The sequence below is a fragment of the Pseudopipra pipra genome, chromosome 5 (assembly GCF_036250125.1).
Source record: "Pseudopipra pipra isolate bDixPip1 chromosome 5, bDixPip1.hap1, whole genome shotgun sequence".
NCBI lineage: Eukaryota > Metazoa > Chordata > Aves > Passeriformes > Pipridae > Pseudopipra > Pseudopipra pipra.
In genome coordinates, this window is record NC_087553.1 from 38,245,919 (window position 1) to 38,252,103 (window position 6,185).

The 6,185-nt window shown below is 38.3% G+C and overlaps 1 long non-coding RNA gene across 1 annotated transcript; it reads right to left on the reverse strand.

The window, feature by feature from the left end:
• Positions 1–377: 377 nt before the first annotated feature.
• On the reverse strand, positions 378–5,266 carry LOC135414643 (uncharacterized). The gene is made up of 3 exons (XR_010430762.1): positions 5,205–5,266; positions 3,857–5,074; positions 378–1,681 (listed from the first exon to the last, which is right to left on the reverse strand). It is a non-coding gene; the product is annotated as an uncharacterized LOC135414643 (long non-coding RNA).
• Between the last annotated feature and the right edge of the window lie 919 nt (positions 5,267–6,185).

Here is a 6,185-nt window from a genome sequence, read left to right on the forward strand (position 1 = left end):
ATATGTGATAGAGTACTTGGGAAACTACATCTCCCAAGGTGCTATTCAGCACCCTTCCTGTAACATGATCTCCAGAGATTTGTAGGGATCCTGCTGGAGCAACAGATCCTGCACAGTTTCAAGGTTGACTGGGAGTTGATTATTCTTGCAGGCATAGTCTTCCAGCTCAGGGCAGTGAGACCCCCTTGGTTCGTCATCCTCTGTAGGCCAGCACTGTCCTGTGACAGCATCTTCACTCTCTGTTTAGCAACAGAGAAATGCTCATTAACATAGCTCTTTGTTGCTTTGATTCTGGACCTAAGCTTTTTTTATTTCTTTTGTCTTTCCTTAGAGTTACAGTTCAATTTCTAGACCACTTCCTAGGTGCTGTTCTGAATTTCAGCTAACTGAACAAGATATTCAGAGGAAAACTAGCAGACATGAGAAATTGCTGAATGTGCTGGATATCTGTGTGAGATTACTTCACAGTGATGCAGTATTTTCTACTCCAATATTGACTAAAAAGGGTACTGAACAGAGGTTACTACATCTGGATTCTTTTTAAAATGAAAATATGGATTTCTAGTATTCTTAAATAGCTGGCTGAAGACCTCTCTGGGCCATTAATATTAATTAATTAATACAATACAACAGTAGATAAGCTTTAGAGGCCTGAAAGAAGTCAGGAGCATTATTTATTAATAGAAAAAAAAGCATGTCATAAGTGAAAAAAAATAGCTTGCACTTAATAGGAAGACATGAAACAGAACCACTGAATTAGGGAGCTGGTCACACGTTGTGCCTAGATTATTAGGCACATACACTATTTATAAAGGAGAAAAAGCAAGAGCTTAGGATTCCGCAAAGAGGAAATGGTGTTGAAAAGAAGAGTCCCTAGAGAAAAATGGTCTCGGAGAAAAAGAAACCTAGAAAGGAGGTGCTGAAGATCCTGGAAATGGGGAAAGATCCCAAGATGGAACAGCTACAGGGACACAAATGCTGGGGAGTACCCAGGGACCTTTGCCAATAATTCCTGGTAGAGGTAAGTGTGAGCAGCAGCACAGTGGGAACCAGAATGATTTTTCTCCTGACCTTCCCAGACCAGCAGCAATCTCCCTGATGAGAAAGGAAGTTGATACTTAGGAAAATGCTGTGGGATCAAGTGAGTGCAGTGTATATGTAAAGTAATCAAGTAGGTCAACAGCTCTAATGTCAGAGGTTCTTAAATGCACTCCAGTATCCAGAACCACTGTGGGTTGTCATTTATTCTATCCTGCCAGTGATAATGACCTAGGATGTTATAAGTCTATTCCCTTGGTAACTTCCCCAGGAAAAAAATATAAAACAACTTATAAATTCTTAAACTATGATAGGAACATAATATGATCAATTTATATTAAAACATGTTATTGAAAATAGATTTTGTTAAAGCAATTTGATATCTATTGATGAAAGTATTAGTGTCAATGTAATATAATCCTTAGTTGGTTTTGACTTTATGTTGGCTGACATTTCGACTAAAAAAAAAAAAGTGATACAATCAACATGACATACTTTTAATGCATTATTGCCTGGCTGACAGATAGCTCTCTAAATGCCATTGGCAATGAAGATTCATCATCACATGTGTGTGTCTCTGGTGGAGCTTTGTGGAAATCAGCTCTTATTTTCTGCTGTTAACCATTTTTCTTTCATCTGTATCCTGGAAGAAAATAATTTAAAATATTAGTTTGTGTAGGCGAATGACAAAACTCTTGGAGGAGTGATAAATAATAAAGCGGACAGGTGTTCTGTAGCCTTTGAAAGAGGAGTACAAGAAAAAAATCATGAAAGGATAATAATATACCAGTAGAATGGTTAGGGGGCAGCAATGGACATATATACATCTCATGCTTCTGTTGTAGGTGGTGGAGAGAAATTGTCACTTCCAAATTGTTACTTATCCTAGAGTAGAAATGAAATAAGTCAACAGTACAGATGTTAACAGATACCTGGTTTTCTCCCTTAATCATAAATGGAGCCAAAGTCAGTTAACTTAGATGTAGATATTTGTCCTGTAAAGATTTGCAGTTATGTGTAATAAATCAGTCTCGTTGCTGCCATGTCAAAAGTGTGTGTGTTTTTTCAATGACTGTATATTTGGAAATATTCAGGAAGGTGGGACTCTCTGAGTAGAAGTAGTTATATATTTCCTGGCAAACTCTTGGGAATATAGATATTAACTGAGAGTTTTTGAGTGACTCCTGTCAGCTACCTGTCAGCTACCACAGTTGTTTTGTATACAAGTTCCAGATTCAGAAAAGATCAATCAAAAACTTCTGGGATAACGAAACTATCTTTTTTGTGGTGAAGTGCTCCTGAGAAACTGTGTGTAAATTCTATTTCTAAAATCAAAGGACAAGATATAATAACCTAAAAATCTTTGTAAGACTGCCCTATTTTGACCATTATTTTTTTCTTGCATTATATATTTTTCTCTTTGTTAAAAACAAGTTTTATTTTCTGTCATTCCACAAATAAAAGTGGGACAACCAAGAAACTCTTACCTTTCAGAAACATTTCTTCCTCTGTATTTCCAGTGTCCCTTGTTCTGAAGAACATTATTCTATATTCAGGCCTAGGCTATTCAGTGATCCACACGTGGGATTTCCACCAAACTCAGTATTGTTTTTGCTGTTTTTGTAAGGAGTTTGAATCAGAATTCAAGACTAAACAGGCAGAGTTTAATCAAAACATTAAAATGCCTGCCTTCAACGTTTTTTCATTGGTCTAATGTCCTTCTTACATACCAGGTCTATATTAGGCCATGGTATATTAAGAAAGATGGTGCTTGAATTCTGATGAGAGCTACAGAACTAGTGCTTTGAACTAGTGCAAGGACTTTGAGATGAAGCTCATTAAATACAACACAGACTATAGACAGTTGAGGAATATATTTGCAATCCCATCCAGCTCAGATACATATCAGATCATTGTCCTCTATATGTGTATTCTTATCTGCAAATTGTAATCTCCTTCTGAGGAAGAGGCATCTTGGCTCCCGTGAAAGCTATTTCCAGTAAAGTCTTCCTCAACCTGGGTCTATCTTCTGTGAGTAAAAGTAATGGAATGTCCTATTAATGGTGCAGATGCTCTTCTGCTATCCTAATTATTCTCTTAGTCGTTAATGAAGATAAGAGAAGCAATTCCTGAGGTCAGGTAGCACTGGAGAAACATGCAGATTCTGCTCTGTGTGTGTACTTTTTGTTTTCATTAAATATTTCAGATGCAGCTCTGCAAAGCAATAAACATATAGGAGGAGAGCAACCTGAAGTATATATGAGAATCTGAAAATAACACTGCCAAAATAATATTGAAAGGAGGTATAAGAAAAAAATATGCCATTAAAACAAATGTAATGGTACTTCTGTTACATTTTTATCCAATCTTTCTTATATTTTATTTGAAAAGTGGTGTTTATGTACCAGGAATTTAAAGACACGTGTGTTTGTTAGAATGGATGGAAAAGAACCTTACAGCTATTGTAAGCACGTCATTGTAGTTGCTTTGCCTGTACAGGGCACTTAAGTTATCACAGCTCAAAAAACCAAAAAGAAAGGCATAAAAGGTGGTTTGTTCTCATGTAAAGCAATCCACAGGAATACAATGTCTCTATGCTGGCTGCCAGTTGCCCAGCAAGCCATTCTATTATTCTGCCCCCTCGACAGAACTGTGGGAGAAAAATAAAATGAAAAGCCAGAGGGGTCTCAAGATAAGGATGGGGAGATTACTCATAAGTAGGATCATGGGCAAAGCAGACTCAATTTGGGAAAAATCAGTTTAATATATTGACAATTAATCAGAGTAGGATAATAAGAAAAAATCTAAAAACTCCCACCTTCTCTGCACTCCTCCCTACTTCCCTGGCTCTACTTCATTCCCAAGAGGCACAGGAGAAGAGGGAATGAGGCTGCAGTCAGTTCATTTTTTTTCTTGTCTGCTGCTCCCTCCTCATGCTCTTCACTGTGGTGTCTCTCATATGGGACACAGTCCTTCATGAACTTCTCCAACATAGGTCTTTCCTAAGGCTTGCAGTTCTTCAAAACTGCTCCAGCATAGGTCCTTTCCATGAGGTATAGTCCTTCTGGGAGCAGACTGCTCCAGTGTGGGTTCCCTATGGGGCCCCAAGTCCTGCTCTGGCATGGGGTCTCCATTGTCTGCAGCTTCCTTCAGTTCACATCCACCTGCTCCAGTGTGGAGCCCTCCATGGGCTGCAATGGGGAGTTCTAGAAGCAACTAGAAGAGGGCAGGTCTTTCTGTGATGCTGTGGTTCTGTGCTTGACTCCATACCCACCTTTCATCAACAAATGCTGGGCTCCTCTCCAGGGGCTTTACAACAGCTTACAGTGCACAGCAGGGCACACAAGTTTGTGTTCATGTCACCTACATGTCCCTGTGCACTGCACCCCTCTTAAAGGGAAAGTTGTACCCCTGATGTTTGGTATATGAACTGGGTGGGCACTAAAATGATCTGAAAATCAAGTGAGCTTTAGGGTGGGTTGTCCTCATGTGTGGCTGTGCAGCGTAGACCCGCTTCACTAGAGCAAATAATGTATGCTGGCAGGGCATGGGGTGGGGTGACACCCTGCCTGAAATTGCTCCTGGAGAATAGCCATAGCTCCCCAATAGAAGGAAAATTTGGAAAGACAAAGACTCCTGAAAAAAATTCTAGAGGTTTTCACAGCATAGAATTGAGACAACTTCTGATAAATGGTTTTTATTTTGTGGCTTCACATTGAAAGTCAAAAGATTTCACAGGCTGATATGAAGTCGTATGTTGCTCCTTTTCTCTGAGCAGCTCAGTCTTAATTGTTTATTTTTAACCTTTTCTCTCTTTATAAAGAGGCATTACTAATGCATTTGTAAACTCTACATGTGAGGTCTCTGCAGTGATCAAGACACCTAATACAGTTCTCCTAAGCAATCTTTGGATTGTTCTTAATGGGAGGTCCTGAGGTAAAGAAAGGATGATGCTGGAGGGTATTTTAAAAAGGGAACTCTTTGGCCTAAGACTTGGGTTAGATGCTGTACTGAGGCAGGTGCCTTTGTTCAATACCTGGAAAACAAAGTTATTGTCTTTAGCTAAAGTAATTGTACAAAAATTTATTTACAAGTGAATGAAAATGACAGTGATGTCAATTTAAAAGTAACACTTGTTTTTCTCTGAAGCAATTAAAATATCTCACCTTACTCTGGGTCATCTCTTTGTCCCAGTAAATGAATAATTACTCCAGACCGTTCCTTAAGAAAGCACAAAAAAAAGATAAAAGGATATTATTGAACAAATGCCAAAAATTTAGAAATGCAGCCAACTCTTAACACTTTTGAAAGCATTAAAAGGTCAAACCTGATTTAGTACCACATTGCTTCATTTCACAAGGGTTTATATTAATTCATTTACAGATAGGACAGGAATAGACCATAACAATTGCTGGTATCAAAAGTAAAGTGCATTCCTCAGGGAGGGCCAGATGGTATGAAGTGTAAAGGCCAGTTAACACTTATTCTGTGTCTGAGCTTTCCCACACATCAGAGCTAAACACTTGCAGTAGGTGATCTTTGCAGCGGCAGGAATTTCAAGAATGTTTTGAAGGAAGTATCAAGGTGTTTAATTAAGAACATGGAATATCCTTGACCTTCGAGCTATTTTGTAAATCTTCAGTTTCTCTTCAATTTTTGTAAATCTTTGGGACTTCCCTTACTAAAGTCACAAACGAGACTCTTAGGGGGGATGAAGGGCCCTGTGAGTCTTCTCACTCTGTTCTACTGATTCTTTTGCAAATGCTTTGTTCATTGTCCTATTCCTTTTGGAACTATTTTGTTACCAGCCCCAAGTATGTTTTCCAAAGTTTAGAATACTGACTTCCACTATCCCCTCCCATTTAGTGTCCCTTATTTATCTGAAATTAAAGACTTATAATGGGTTTGTAACACTATTTAATATTTATGGTATTTATTCTTTTTGTTACCATTGTTCCTGTTGTTGCAGGCTGATTAAAAATTTCTAAAGAAACACTTTCCCTGTAGAACTCTCAGCTCGATGTTTTTTCCTTAGTGGGAAACAATCAGTCTTGGAATAATTGCTCTACTGGGAACAACATAGAAGTCAAACAAGTCTTTTACGTTTCCTGGTCTGAGATTAATGTTTGGGTTTAGATCAATATCAA